At 45.4% G+C, this 15,071-nt stretch overlaps 2 non-coding genes across 2 annotated transcripts; both read right to left on the reverse strand.

Annotated features, from left to right (window-relative positions):
• Positions 1 to 13,958: 13,958 nt before the first annotated feature.
• On the reverse strand, positions 13,959 to 14,030 carry TRNAP-UGG (transfer RNA proline (anticodon UGG)). The gene has a single exon. It is a non-coding gene; the product is annotated as a tRNA-Pro (tRNA).
• Positions 14,031 to 14,722: 692 nt separating this feature from the next.
• On the reverse strand, positions 14,723 to 14,794 carry TRNAP-UGG (transfer RNA proline (anticodon UGG)). Its single transcript has one exon. It is a non-coding gene; the product is annotated as a tRNA-Pro (tRNA).
• Positions 14,795 to 15,071: the final 277 nt, after the last annotated feature.

Consider the following 15,071-nt stretch of genomic DNA (forward strand, 5'->3'; position numbering starts at 1 on the left):
TTGGCCTCATTCTCCGGGATCGGAGACTGGGTACGAGGTACCCCAAGGAGGTGGAGCCGTGCGACAGGCCCTAGTGGTACTCGACGCATGGCTCCGCAGCCGGCAAGGACCGTGCTAGTCACAGCAGTGCCCAGACGGACTGATCCCCAGACGATGGAATGGCAAGGAATTGGTTTATGTTTTGTGCATGTTACCTGTTCCTAACTAACACAACCTCTGGTCTTTCTCCAGCCCACATCCTTGCATGTGCTATCAAAAGATGTCAGGTTTTACATGTAGGCTCTTTCTTCTTTCTGCCTATGTGGTTTTTCCCTGACCCTTCAATACCATACTTCAACACCATATACCTAACACAAACTCTTGCCGTGGTAGCGAGTCTGACTCGGAAACCGGCAGATACTCCTTGTATCACTTCCCACTCCTCCCTGCTATCTCTTTCTTCTTCTTAGAAATAATAGCATGTCGGAGGCCATGTAGATTGAGTCGTTGGTCACGCGGGGGGAGCGGGCTTCGCCCCCCCCCCCCCGAAAAAAAAAGAGAACGGGACCTTAAGACCTTACAACCTAACTACGGATACTCCATCACTACTACTTCTACGGTGAACATCTACTTTGAACGACGTGATGTGATTTTTGAAACAGTGTGTGGTCGCTCCGCGACATAGTTACTTTTGTACAATGTGTTGTCGCTTCGGTTATGTTATCCGATCTACGAGAAACGAAACAAGCTTACGGCTTGTGTTATTTTCAGTAAATATTCAGGACGAAGAACTATGTTTAGTTCAAGTCTACGGAATTTTGGTACAAGTCTGTACCGTATAAATAGTATAGCTCAGTTGGATTGAGATTTCTACTAATATGGAAAAATTCATATCTCTGAATTTTCTCTTCATACGATCAACGCTGATCAGTTTTTACAAGTATAGGGCCAATGTCTAATTTAAAGACTAGGCATGTAGGGAGTGTTAGTCCAGATAGCCCGTACCATATCAGAGAAGGAAGGAAGGATGTCCATGGAGCAAAGTCTACATCGAGAAGAAGAGAACGAGTAACCACGGAAACCAGATGACGTCAACGAAAGCTGCAATTGGTGAGCTTCAATTAGATAAAGCAAGCAATTAGTAAATTCAGTAAATTCTAAATCCCTCCACGCTTTAAGGAAACTTTTCCGATTCATCTCTTTTTTTTTTTTTTTTTTGGTATAATAAATTCATTTGTATTTTATATTGCGTTTCTTTCTTAAGCGATACTTAATGGTTAATTATTTAACATCCTACCCCTGTGATTTAAGTATAAGTCTCTATGCTAGTAAATATAAATTTTGGTTTACAGTTTTACTTAAAACTGTAACCATGGCGCCCAAACATTACATAGAGAAATGAGGAACCATGGAATGTTAATTGTTTCTATTTGCGTGGCAATTTGCGGGCAAGCCACAAATAGTTTATTTAATATTCATGTGTCCCAAGATAATAACTTTCATCTCCCCAAGTGTTTTTGACGAGGTGGAACAGTTACAACTTCAGTTGGGAAAACCACAAAGACAGTCTTTCTGAGAATCCCGTAGCGAAGCACGGGTACATCAGCTAGTCATAAATAAGGAGAGACTCCGTGGCTCAAGCGGCAGCAGGCGCTGGGTTTGTGGTTCAAATTCAGATCACTATATGTGAGATTTGAGCTGGACAATGCGGAGGCGGGATAGGTTTTTCCCGGGTACTCCGGATTCCCCGGCAATCATTCACTCCAACAACACACTCCGGTGTCATATTTCATTTGTCAGTCATAAATCATTCCACGAGAGGTGTGCGACAGGCTTCGGCAGCGGGCACAGTTCCTATCCTCGCCGCTAGATAGGGGCTTCATTCATGCCGTTCCTGACTCGGTTAAGAATAGGCTGTAGATTTTCATTTCATTATTTAGGTTAAATGTATTTTCATGAACTCATATTTTAATCTATTTCTCATACTATTGGTTACAGTAACCCTTTCTGGTCTAACTTCGATTAATAATTATAATAATAATAATAATAATAATAATAATAATAATAATAATAATAATAATAATAATAATAATAATAATAATAATAATAATAATAATAATAATAATAATAATGCCCACCTCTGCGGTGTAGTGGTTATTGTGATTAGGTACCTCCCACGGGTTTGATTCCCGGCTCTGTCACGAGATTTGAAAAGTGGTTTGAGGACTGGAATGTGATCCTCTTAGACTCTGGAGCTCAACTGAATAGAGTGGGTCCGATTTTCACCGCAGCAAAACTCGAAGTGGTTTACCGTGGTTTCCCACTTCTTCTCCATGCGAATGCCAACGTTGCTTCCTTCCCCGTTCCTCCCCTAACCCTTCCAAACTTCCCATGCCCAACAAGGCCTCTTATCAGCATAGTAGGTGAGGCCACCTGAGTACTGGGGAGGAACCTACTCTGGACGGTAAACAGATTACTACTACTAATAATAATTGTTACGGAGTTATCCATGGTAGTTAGAGGTGAAAGAAGGTGCTGGGATGAACAGGTCTCAATATACCAAATTGAAGTTAATTTAAAATTTGACAAAGTTATATTTTCTTTTCAAGATCAAGAAATAACAAATATAACAGGTACTCAGTAGCCTAGCAACAAATCGAGAATGTACAATTACAGTGTTACAGGATGTGGGCTCCGAGAGCCAGACATATAATTCTTGAGCAATTAGCCCAACTTTAGCCAGATACCAGGTTTGACAAAGGGGCAGAAACCCCAATCATGCCCAGGAGCTCTTGCTCCCTATTACTCAGTAAAGCCTGCTCGAGGCACACAGAAATCAACATTTTAAGAAAGAGCAACCCGCTCTTAAAGTTCAAGCCTATCAAAGGCCACACCAAACTCCACTTTCAAGTTGACCTCCAAACACAAATAACACAGGGGTAAAAATACCCAACCTACTGAGGCCTATTCAGTGAAGAAACAGGACAATTACATGGCCTCCAAAATACCAACTTGAGAGGAGGCGAAACTGCACTCCTAATATCCTTTACTAAAACCTACTTGGCACTAGGCCGCTAATGCAAGGGCTAATCCCATACTAAAGAGGTGACTTATATAAGAAAACGATTTACATTACATTAGAAGGGAAGAAACGGTTGTGAAAATAAGTTCACCTCAAAGCAATATGAGTGGGAGCTCGAGAGGGTTAAGCACTCTCTATCCCAATATGTAGTTTTAAAGAGATAGAATTTATACCGAGTGTCTTTTACATTTTAGGAAAGTTACATGGTAAAGGCTTCGAACCTGCCCCGAGAGTTAAACTGCTGAGCTGGCAAGAAAATAAGTTATAAAACGGCCATTACCTGGTGGTTGAACTGCTGCCCGAAGAAAGAGGCGCTTCCCGCCCCCTGCTTCATAATTTACACAATGATAGATGTTACTGAAGTGGCGCGGAGACCCGAAAATCAGCAGTTTATATACCCTCGTGGAAAGTTCGAGGCGTTTCAGGAATGAGAACACCCTCCCACAAGAATTGTATTGGCTAACCACGAAAACCCCTACACAAGATGAAGAAGAAACACATAATTGGTGGAAAATTAATTACAGAAATTCCCTATTGGTTAAATTCAAAACTGGCGGAAAGAAAGGGTTAATATTGCCAACTTAAACAATAACTGAAAGAAATTTAACAAAGAACAAACTTATGAACACAAAATTTCTCCCAAAACATAGTTCTTTCACTTCGCACTAGGGTGCACAATTGTAGTTCTTCAGTAGTGCCATCTGGAAGAGAATGCCCACACTTCTTACTACAGGCAAAACAAAAATACATCGAAAACGACCCAGTTCAGAAACTTCAAAATTTACAAGTAGGGACATCTTCTGAGAAACTTGAGAATTAACACAGTAGATAAAGTTCAGACTTCCTCCAGTAGAGGAGTTTCAACTGGCGCAAAGTTTGAATTAGCGGCGTGGAGGTGTACCACCCGGTATAATAATAATAATAATAATAATAATAATAATAATAATAATAATAATAATAATAATAATAATAATAATAATAATAATAATAATAATAATAATAATAATAATAATAATCGTATGGCCTTTGCTAGCGTCTTACAGACATTTTGATAGCGAAACTGGAGTTCTATTGGGCTACCTGAAGCTGTGTTTTAAAAAAGTTTATCGGACAAACACTAAAGACGTTTCTTACGATATGGAGTGGTGAACGGGCTCTATCCACCTTGTCATAAACCAACAGCTGCTCTCTTCAACCGTGATCTTGGGATACTGACGAGGGCACTTCTCCACTGATCCATGGATGGAGTTTACACTGACTGACAGAGCAAATGCAACACCAAGAAGGAGTGGTTCGAAAGGGATGAAAGTTGGGGAAAAAACAGAGACGGCACGGACGAATAATTGATGTTTATTTCAAACCGATATGCAGGTTACACAATGCGCACGGCATCGACTCAGTAGGATGTAGGACTACCGCGAGCGGCGAAGCACGCAGAAACACGTCGAGGTACAGAGTCAATAAGAGTGCGGATGGTGTCCTGAGGGATGGTTCTCCATTCTCTGTCAACCATTTGCCACAGTTGGTCGTCCGTACGAGGCTGGGGCAGAGTTTGCAAACGGCGTCCAATGAGATCCCACACGTGTTCGATTGGTGAGAGATCCAGAGAGTACGCTGGGCACGGAAGCATCTGTACACCTCGTAGAGCCTGTTGGGAGATGCGAGCAGTGTGTGGGCGGGCATTATCCTGCTGAAACAGAGCATTGGGCAGCCCCTGAAGGTACGGGAGTGCCACCGGCCGCAGCACATGCTGCACGTAGCGGTGGGCATTTAACGTGCCTTGAATACGCACTAGAGGTGACGTGGAATCATACGCAATAGCGCCCCAAACCATGATGCCGCGTTGTCTAGCAGTAGGGCGCTCCACAGTTACTGCCGGATTTGACCTTTCTCCACGCCGACGCCACACTCGTCTGCGGTGACTATCACTGACAGAACAAAAGCGTGACTCATCGGAGAACACGACGTTCCGCCATTCCCTCATCCAAGTTGCTCTAGCCTGGCACCATGCCAGGCGTGCACGTCTATGCTGTGGAGTCAATGGTAGTCTTCTGAGCGGACGCCGGGAGTGCAGGCCTCCTTCAACCAATCGACGGGAAATTGTTCTGGTCGATATTGGAACAGCCAGGGTGTCTTGCACATGTTGAAGAATGGCGGTTGACGTGGCGTGCGGGGCTGCCACCGCTTGGCGGCGGATGCGCCGATCCTCGCGTGCTGTCACTCGGGCTGCGCCTGGACCCCTTGCACGTGCCACATGTCCCTGCGCCAACCATCTTCGCCACAGGCGCTGCACCGTGGACACATCCCTATGGGTATCGGCTGCGATTTGACGAAGCGACCAACCTGCCCTTCTCAGCCCGATCACCATACCCCTCGTAAAGTCGTCTGTCTGCTGGAAATGCCTCCGTTGACGGCGGCCTGGCATTCTTAGCTATACACGTGTCCTGTGGCACACGACAACACGTTCTACAATGACTGTCGGCTGAGAAATCACGGTACGAAGTGGGCCATTCGCCAACGCCGTGTCCCATTTATCGTTCGCTACGTGCGCAGCACAGCGGCGCATTTCACATCATGAGCATACCTCAGTGACGTCAGTCTACCCTGCAATTGGCATAAAGTTCTGACCACTCCTTCTTGGTGTTGCATTTGCTCTGTCAGTCAGTGTATATTACAGGAACAAGAATGTGTGAGTCCGCTGGAATATCATGGTGTGAGACGGCTTCGTCATGAAGGCTGGCATTCAGATTATGTTGGATTCGAACCCCACGGTCGGCAGCCCTGGTTTACTTTTTCACACTACAGCTTAATCTGAGTTAAGACCACGGCTACAAACTCCCCAGTCCTAGTCACATCCTATCCCACAATCGTCCAAAACCTGTACGTGGTAGAACTAGGCTTGCTATATGACACGGATTTCACGGACAGTCAGCGATTCGTGGGTACGATCACGGCTCAGTCCGGTGGTATTTAGAGTTGCTCAAATACGTCAGCCCCGAGTCCGTACATTTACCGGCCCGTAAAGGAAATCCTGAGGCATAAAATTCCGACATGTCGGCGTGTTGTGTTGTGTTAGAGCAGCGGATAAAACACAGACATCAACATTTCCGCAAGTTGGTGGAATTGTGCGCTCAAATCCCTAGCGAGTGGCTTAACGTGGATGAGACATACCTACACAACCTTTTGGACTAATTTCCTAACCGAATCCAGGCGGTTATAATCCCAGGTGCGGAGTTACATGGTGTTAAATTATGTTTGTAATAATTTATCCGCGGTGACTCCTTTTCTTGTCCGGTGAGCTTACATTTAACAACATTATAAAGAGTTAGATGTATTGTCAATTCCTAGTAGAAATAATGGGGAATTGCTTTATTCAAAGAGACCGATGACCTAGATTTTGGGCCCCTTTAAACAACAATCATCATCATCATCATCATCATCATCATCATCATCATCATCATCGCCTTTATTCAAATGCTGACAGAATAGAATATATGTACGTACGTTCACTAGGGATGGCACAGATATATTGCAGAGAATGAAGGCCTATGTCTTCAATGAACCCAGTTTTAATTGTATTCAACTGAAATACGAACTGTTATCCTATCTAGGACATAAAAGAGTAAACGTTCTCAGCACAACAAAAGTAAAAAATATTAGACGAGTACATTTTGTGATAATCTTCACTCCTAAACAGTTTTTGAGTACGGCTGCATTGTGCTATTTACATTCAGGTGATTAAGAAGGGATTTTCAGGGCAGAGACTTAGTAAACGACACAGCCGGAGAGGATGACAAATTTTGCTCTGTTAATAAAAAACAATGGTTTTTACAAGATTCGAACCTTCAACTTCTCGCAACTAAGGCGTAGGTCAAACCCATTACAGCAACAGAACACCAGTGATTAACTTATCAGAAAGGTAATTATAAAACACATCACCACCTGTTAATCGTATAACTACACGGGCTCTGTCATTAGGTCTGTGTTCCAGGCGGGCCAACAAGAGAATGATCTCCGTGTACTCCGAAAGTCGTTAATGTACTTAGTGGGACGTGAGGACAACACTACTATTATCATTTCTCTTATTTTGATGACAAATATATTGTCTGAAGTTCTCGTTCCATTCGTAAACCCGGACATATACACCAGGAGAACAGGGAAATCCTCCGCCCATATGAAAATGAAGTTCATTTCACGAGGACAAATCGGGGCAAATATTTATGTATAGGATGAGGAATAAGGGATTGGAATACATTATCAAGGGAAATGTTCGATAAATTTCAATATCCTTTAAAAAATTGATGATGTGCTTTTCCTACTGATATTGTATTTTTGTAGGCTTGGTTGATAATGAAGGCTTTATTCGAAAGTTGAAAGACAAACCACGAATGGTTTATATACAGCGAGCTTCAAGCGGATGGTGTTACTTTATGCAGAAAATAAGGAAGTTGTAAAAAATTCAGCTTGTGGCGTGAGCACGTAATGGCGATATTTGTTTCTAAAGCGACGAGAAAATCATAACCGGCCCATGGAAAGGAAGACATCATGTGAACGAAGAACGTTTCTAAATTCGTAAAGGAAAGGTGGAAATCTAATTAGATTGGAGTAAATACAGTATTTATTTCGCCTTTCAGATATTAGATGTACTCACTCGAAAAATTCGTTCCGCAACACCATCTATCTCTATAGTTCAGAACTAGAAGAAACGGTAGTCTATTTGTTTCTTACTAGATTTCGCTAAGCGCTAGCTTACGTCAACTGACCGTGCCGGCAAGAGTAAAAGAGAATCTTACTAAAAAGATAATAATGCAAGTACATCTCATAACAACTTTTGGTGCTACAACACCGCGGGCCATGTCGCTGAGCAATAAATTATCGAGGGAAGTATTTGACAAATTTCCAAGGTCTTCAAAACGTTTAATAAAAGGCTAAGTAAACAATTGGTAGGGAATCTTCCACCTGGGCGACAGCCGCAAATGCAGGTCATTGTTGTTCGGTACTACGAGCAACAGAAACAAAACTGCAACGGGCAGCTTTTTGGCTACTCATCGATATTTCGCTACATCTCCTATTTTTGATCGGCCGAGTGACGCCTCAACTATAACCGCACCTCGCCGACCGTAAAGAAGCATATAAGCTGGCACCAAATTGGAGGTCAGCCTTCCCAACCATGAACTCTTGCATCGTACGTGTTGACCCTGCTATCTCCGAGGAGGACATCTACGTTGATCTTCGTACGACCGGCGTCTATAGCGTCACCAGACTCTACAACGGCCCAGTCCCAGCACCAGACGTACTGCTGTATTTCTCCTCTAAAGAAGACCTTCTCAAAATTCAAGCTAATGGTGCTTTCATCCAAAGCCACCGGGCGAGTTGGCCGTGCGCGTAGAGGCGCTCGGCTGTGAGCTTGCATCCGGAAGATAGTAGGTTCGAATCCCGCTATCGGCAGCCCTGAAGATGGTTTCCCGTGGTCTCCCATTTTCACACCAGGCAAATGCTGGGGCTGTACCTTAATAAAGGCCACGGCCGCTTCCTTCCAACTCCTAGGCCTTTCCTGTCCCATCGTCGCCATAAGACATATCTGTGTCGGTGCGACGTAAAGCCCCTAGCTAGCATCCAACGCCGCCTCCACCGAGTGGAATCTACTCATCATCATCATCATCATCATCTGTTTACCCTCCAGGTTCGGCTTTTACCTCGGACTCGGCGAGGGATCCCACCTCTACCGCCTCAAGGGCAGTGTCCTGGAGCTTCAGACTCTTGGTCGGGGGATACAACTGGGGAGAATGACCAGTACCTCGCCCTGGCGGCCTCACCTGCTATACTGAACAGGGGCCTTGTGGAGGGATGGGAAGATTGGAAGGGATAGACAAGGAAGAGGGAAGGAAGCGGCCGTGGCCTTAAGTTAGGTACCATCCCGGCATTCGCCTGGAGGAGAAGTGGGAAACCACGGAAAACCACTTCGAGGATGGCTGAGGTGGGAATCGAACCCACCTCTACTCAGTTGACCTCCCGAGGCTGAGTGGACCCCGTTCCAGCCCTCGTACCACTTTTCAAATTTTCGTGGCAGAGCCGAGAATCGAACCCGGACCTCCGGGGGTGGCAGCTAATCACGCTAACCACTACACCACAGAGGCGGACGGAATCTACTCAACCACACATATTAGCCCAACTCATAGATGACGACGAACCCCTTACGACTACAACAGCCTCTCAGCCTGCTACAAGAACACCACCGTCGTATACATCACCTCCACTATCTTCGTCTACCTGCTTCGCCACGCCTGTCACCACCACCACGACCACCTCTGCTCACACGTCCCCAATATTCCTATTACTACCACAGTAATGTCCCATCCTTTTTCCTCTAACGACGTCTCCTCACCACCTCTCTCCCACCTCTGATCAAACTAGTCTCCAGAGCCCATTCCTTCCACTTCCTATCGAAGGAACTCCCAACGATCCACCTGCAACCATGACACGTCCACCATTGACATCACCACCGTCTGATCACAGCAACATCTACAGCTGTGTCGTTCGTGGAGTGGATCCGAGCATAGCAGCTTGAAACCATCGCACACGAACTTCGCCAGGCAGGCCTGTAAGAAGAGCTTCTCGTATCTACAACGCAGACGGAGTGAGGCAAAGCTGCAGTTTGCCCCCCCCCCCCTCCTTTTCATTGTTTACATAGAACAGGCAGTAAAGGATATCAAAGAGGAATTTGGAAAGGGAATCGCAATCCAAGGAGGGAAAATCAAAACCTTGAGATTTGCTGATGATATTGTTATTTTAACTGAGATTGCAGAAGATCTCGAGAAGCTGCTGAATGGTATGTACGAAGTCTTGGGTAGGGAGTACAAGATGAAAATAAATAAATCCCAAACAAAAGTAATAGAGTGCAGTCGAACGAAGGCAGGTGATGCAGGAAATATTACATTAGGAAATGAAGTCTTAAAGGAAGCAGATGAATATTGTTACTTGGGTAGTAAAATAACTAACGATGGCAGAAGTAAGGAGGACATAAAATGCAGACTAGCACAAGCAAGGAAGAGCTTTCTTAAGAAAATAAATCTGCTCACTTCAAACATTGATACAAGAATTAGAAAGATGTTTCTGAAGACTTTCATTTGGAGCGTCGCATTGTATGGAAGTGAAACATGGACGATAACTAGCTCGGAAAGGAAAGAGATTAGAAGCTTTTGAAATGTGATGTTACAGAAGAATGCTGAAGGTGAGATGGATAGATCGAATCACGAATGAAGAGATACTGAATCGAATCGGTGAGAAGGGATCGATTTGGTTAAATTTGAAGATAAGAAGAGGTAGAATGATAGAAAACATCTTAAGACATCCAGGACTTGTTCAGTTGGTTTTAGAAGTAAGTGTAGGCGGTAAGAACGGTAGGGGTAGACCAAGGTATGAATATGACAAGCAGATTAGAACAGATGTAGGATGCAATAGTTACGTCGAAATGAAAAGGTTAGCACGGGATAGAGTGGCATGGAAAGCTGTATCAAACCAGTCTATGGACTGATGACTCAAACAACAACTGGGTTTAAAACTTTCAAATTCTTCCGTATGTGGTTCAAATGAGTGTCAGATCTGAAAATAAATAATAATTCCCCAAAAAACGTTTGACGTACGAACTGAGGGCGTATTTTACAGGCTTAGCTGACTGTGGACTCTCCAAAATGTAAAACTTTGAATAATAATTTTCAGTTTAAAGCCGTAACGAAGCACGGGTATCTTGCTAGTATGAAAATAAAGTTAGAATTCAGGAGGAAGATTTTGCGCGATTGTTTATTTATAGGACGACGAATAAGTGATTGGAATAGTGTATCAATGGAAATGTCAGATATCCGCCTCTGTGGTGTAGTGCTAAGTGTGATTAGCTGCCACTCCTGGAGGCCCGGGTTCGATTCCCGGCTCTGCCACAAAATCTGAAAGTTGGGACGAGGGCTGGAACGGGGTCCACTCAGCGTCGGGAGGTCAACTGAGTAGAGGGGGCTTCGATTCCCTCTTCAGCCATCCTCGAAGTGGTTTTCCGTTGTTCCCAACTTCTCCTCCAGACAAATGGCAGGATGGTACCAAACTTAATGCCACGGTCGCTTCCTATCCTCTTCCTTGTCTATCTCTTCCAATCTTCTCGTCCCCCAACAAGGCCTCTGTTCAGCACAGCTAGTTGTATCACCAACCCAAGTCTCACGCTCCAGGACACTGCCCTTGAGGCGGTAGAGGTGATATCCCTCGCTGAGTCCGAGGGAAAAATCGACCCTGAAGGGAAAACAGATTAAGAAATAGAGAAAGAAATGTCAGATAAATTTCTTCTTCTTTGGAGACATTTAAGAAAGGGCTATGTAAACAACTGATCTAATACCAGGTTGATAAGTGCATATCTTTGATTGATTGATTGATTGATTGATTGAATTTCGGCAACACTCGACTCACCCAGCTCATAGATGACGACGAACCCCTTACGACTACAACAGCCTCTCAGCCTGCTACAAGAACACCACCGTCGTATACATCACCTCCACTATCTTCGTCTACCTGCTGTCACTGTGTCACTGAATTTCAACGAGGTCTGTGCTGCAGAATGTACCTATGCAGAACTTGCCGTGATTAAACGTTGTCACTACAATAGGACGTGTACTTTTCTCAGCCAAATTTGGTCTCCAAAATCTGTGTGTGCATTAGAATCGGCGGCGCAGTAGATTCGTACGCAAACCGAAACTTATGCTTAACTTTCAGCTTCCTCGCGTAACAAAGCTCTGTTCGTGTTTTCTCGTTGTTCGTCGCTCCTACTTCCTCTACACAAGCTTTCACATTTTATTTTACTAACTGTCCGCCTCTGTGGTGTAGTGGTTAGCGTGATTAGCTGCCACCCCCGGAGGCCCGGGTTCGATTCCCGGCTCTGGTACGAGGGCTGGAACGGGGTCCACTCAGCCTCGGGAGGTCAACTGAGTAGAGGTAGGTTCGATTCCCACCTCAGCCATCCTCGAAGTGGTTTTCCGTGGTTTCCCACTTCTCCTCCAGGCGAATGCCGGGATGGTACCTCACTTAAGGCCACGGCCGCTTCCTTCCCTCTTCCTTACCTATCCCTTCCAATCTTCCCATCCCTCCACAAGGCCCTGTTCAGCATAGCAGGTGAGGCCGCCTGGGCGAGGTACTGGTCATACTCCCCAGTTGTATCCCCCGACCAATAGTCTGAAGCTCCAGGACACTGCCCTTGAGGCGGTAGAGGTGGGATCCCTCGCTAAGTCCGAGGGAAAAACCGAACCTGGAGGGTAAACAGATGATGATGATGATGATGATTTTACTAACTATATCGTATTTGGTAGGCAAAAAATGGAATTCAAACAGGGACGGGCCTTAAGTGAACGCAGACTAGCGATATTTGTTTCTAAAGCGACAAGAAAGAAGTTCACAGTGCCTTAAAATAGAAGACATCCGGAGATAGAACTATCTTTACGGTTTTTTTTTTGTTTTTTTTGTTTTTTTTTTTTTTTGCTAGGGGCTTTACGTCGCACCGACACAGATAGGTCTTATGGCGACGATGGGATAGGAAAGGCCTAGGAGTTGGAAGGAAGCGGCCGTGGCCTTAATTAAGGTACAGCCCCAGCATTTGCCTGGTGTGAAAATGGGAAACCACGGAAAACCATCTTCAGGGCTGCCGATAGTGGGATTCGAACCTACTATCTCCCGGATGCAAGCTCACAGCCGCACGCCTCTTTACGTTTTGAAATTCGTACAGGAAAATAGGGAAATCGAAATAGCTTGGTGTAAATGCGGTATTTCTTTCGCACTGGAGATATCAGATGTACTCACACTGGAAAAGGGTGTACCAGAACCCCATCTACCTGTATACTGGAGAAATAGAAGTAACGGTAGTCTAGTTGTTCCCTATTAGATTTCGCTAGCCTCTAGCTTACGTCATTTGACCATACTAACAAGAGTAGAAGGAATTCATATTAAAACAAGTAAGGCGAATGCCGGGATGGTACCTAACATAAGGCCACGGCCGCTTCCTTCCCTCTTCCTTGCCTATCCCTTCCAATCTTCCCATCCCTCCACAAGGCCCCTGTTCAGCATAGCAGGTGAGGCCGCCTGGGCGAGGTACTGGTAATTCTCCCCAGTTGTATCCCCGACCAAGAATCTGAAGCTCCAGGACACTGCCCTTGAGGCGGTAGAGGTGGGATCCCTCGCTGTGTCCGAGGGAAAAGCCGACCCTGGAGGGTAAACAGATGATGATGATGATGATGATGATGATTCTTTCTTAATCGGTTTACCGTCCAGGGTTGGTTTTTCCATCGGACTCAGCAAGGGATCCCACCTCTACCGCCTCAGGCAGTGTCCTGGGGGGGATGGGAAGGTCGGAAAGGATATGCGAGGAAGAGGGAAGGAAGCGGCCGCGGCCTTAAGTTACGTACCATTTGTCTGGAGGAGAAGTAGGTAACCACGGAAAACCATTTCGAAGATGGCTGAGGTGGGAATCGACCCCCCCCCCTACTCAGTTCACCTGTTCCAGTTCTCGTACCACTCTGCAAATGTCGTGGCAGATGTCGAACCCGGGCCTCCGGGGGTGGCAGCTAATCACGCTAACCACTACACCACAGAGGCGGACTATTCAACAGTAGATAAAATGTAGATTCATGTCTTCATAGAAGACATCTGACATGTTTTAACTGCAATTAATTGAAGTACGAACTATTAAGCACTGACAGAATGCATGAGATTTCTCCCAACACAAACATAGATAAGTAATGCAACAAGATTATGCTTGGTGATAGTCGTTATTTCCCGGGAATTAGTATAAATGTACTACCGCATTGTCAAGAAACACAGGTGTGATCAAAACTCTTCGTTGATGTAGATAATTATAATTTTAAGAAAATTAGGGCCCGTCCGGGATTCGAACCCGGGACCTCTCGCACCCAAAGCGAGAATCATACCCCTAGACCAACGAGCCACTTGCATATAATACTCAGCATGCAGTATTATATTCTAAACAATGCCACCGTTTGGTTGATCGTATTACAGCATGGCCGCCATCATTAGTCTCGTGTTTAAAGAGAGCTAACCACAGAATATACTACATGTGCTGCTGATTCCAATTTCGTTTAGTGCAGTCAATACATACATAGAGATAACGTATTATTCGCTGAATACATTGTCAGCTAAGCCGCCTCTGTGGTGTAGTGGTTAGCATGATTAGCTGCCGAACCCGAACCTCCGGGGGATTCCCGGCTCTGCCACGAAATTTGAAAAGTGGTACGAGGGCTGGAACGGGGTCCACTCAGCCTCGGGAGGTCAATTGAGTAGAGGTGGGTTCGATTCCCATCTCAGCCATCCTGGAAGTGGTTTTCCATGGTTTCCCACGGCCGCTTCCTTCCCTCTTCCTTGCTTGTCCCATCCCTCCACAAGGCCCCTGTTCAGCATAGCAGGTGAGGCCGCCTGGGCGAGGTACTGGTCATACTCCCCAGTTGTATCCCCCGACCAAGAGTCTGAAGCTCCAGGACACTGCCCTTGAGGCGGTAGAGGTGGGATCCCTCGCTAAGTCCGAGGGAAAAACCCAACCTGGAGGGTAAACAGATGATGATGATGATGATGGTACGGAATATATCTTCGTTGATGTAGATAATTATAATTAAGAAAAAAATAGGGCCCGTCCGGGATTCGAACCCGGGACCTCTCGCACCCAAAGCGAGAATCATACCCCTAGACCAACGAGCCACTTGCATATAACACTCAGCATGCAGTTGAACTGTCCGCCTCTGTGGCGTAGTGGTTAGCGTGATTAGCTGCCACTCCCGGAGGCCCGGGTTCGACATCTGCCACGACATTTGCAGAGTGGTACGAGAACTGGAATAGGTGAATAGGTGAACTGAGTAGGGGGGCGGGGGGTTCGATTCCCACCTCAGCCATCTGAGCTACCATTTTGTGCAGAAAAGAACACTTCTACCATATATCTCTGCCTGTCAGTCGCGAATGAAAGTTTCCGTTTTGTGCA

This window comes from Anabrus simplex, chromosome 2, assembly GCF_040414725.1.
Source record: "Anabrus simplex isolate iqAnaSimp1 chromosome 2, ASM4041472v1, whole genome shotgun sequence".
Taxonomy (NCBI): Eukaryota; Metazoa; Arthropoda; class Insecta; order Orthoptera; family Tettigoniidae; genus Anabrus; species Anabrus simplex.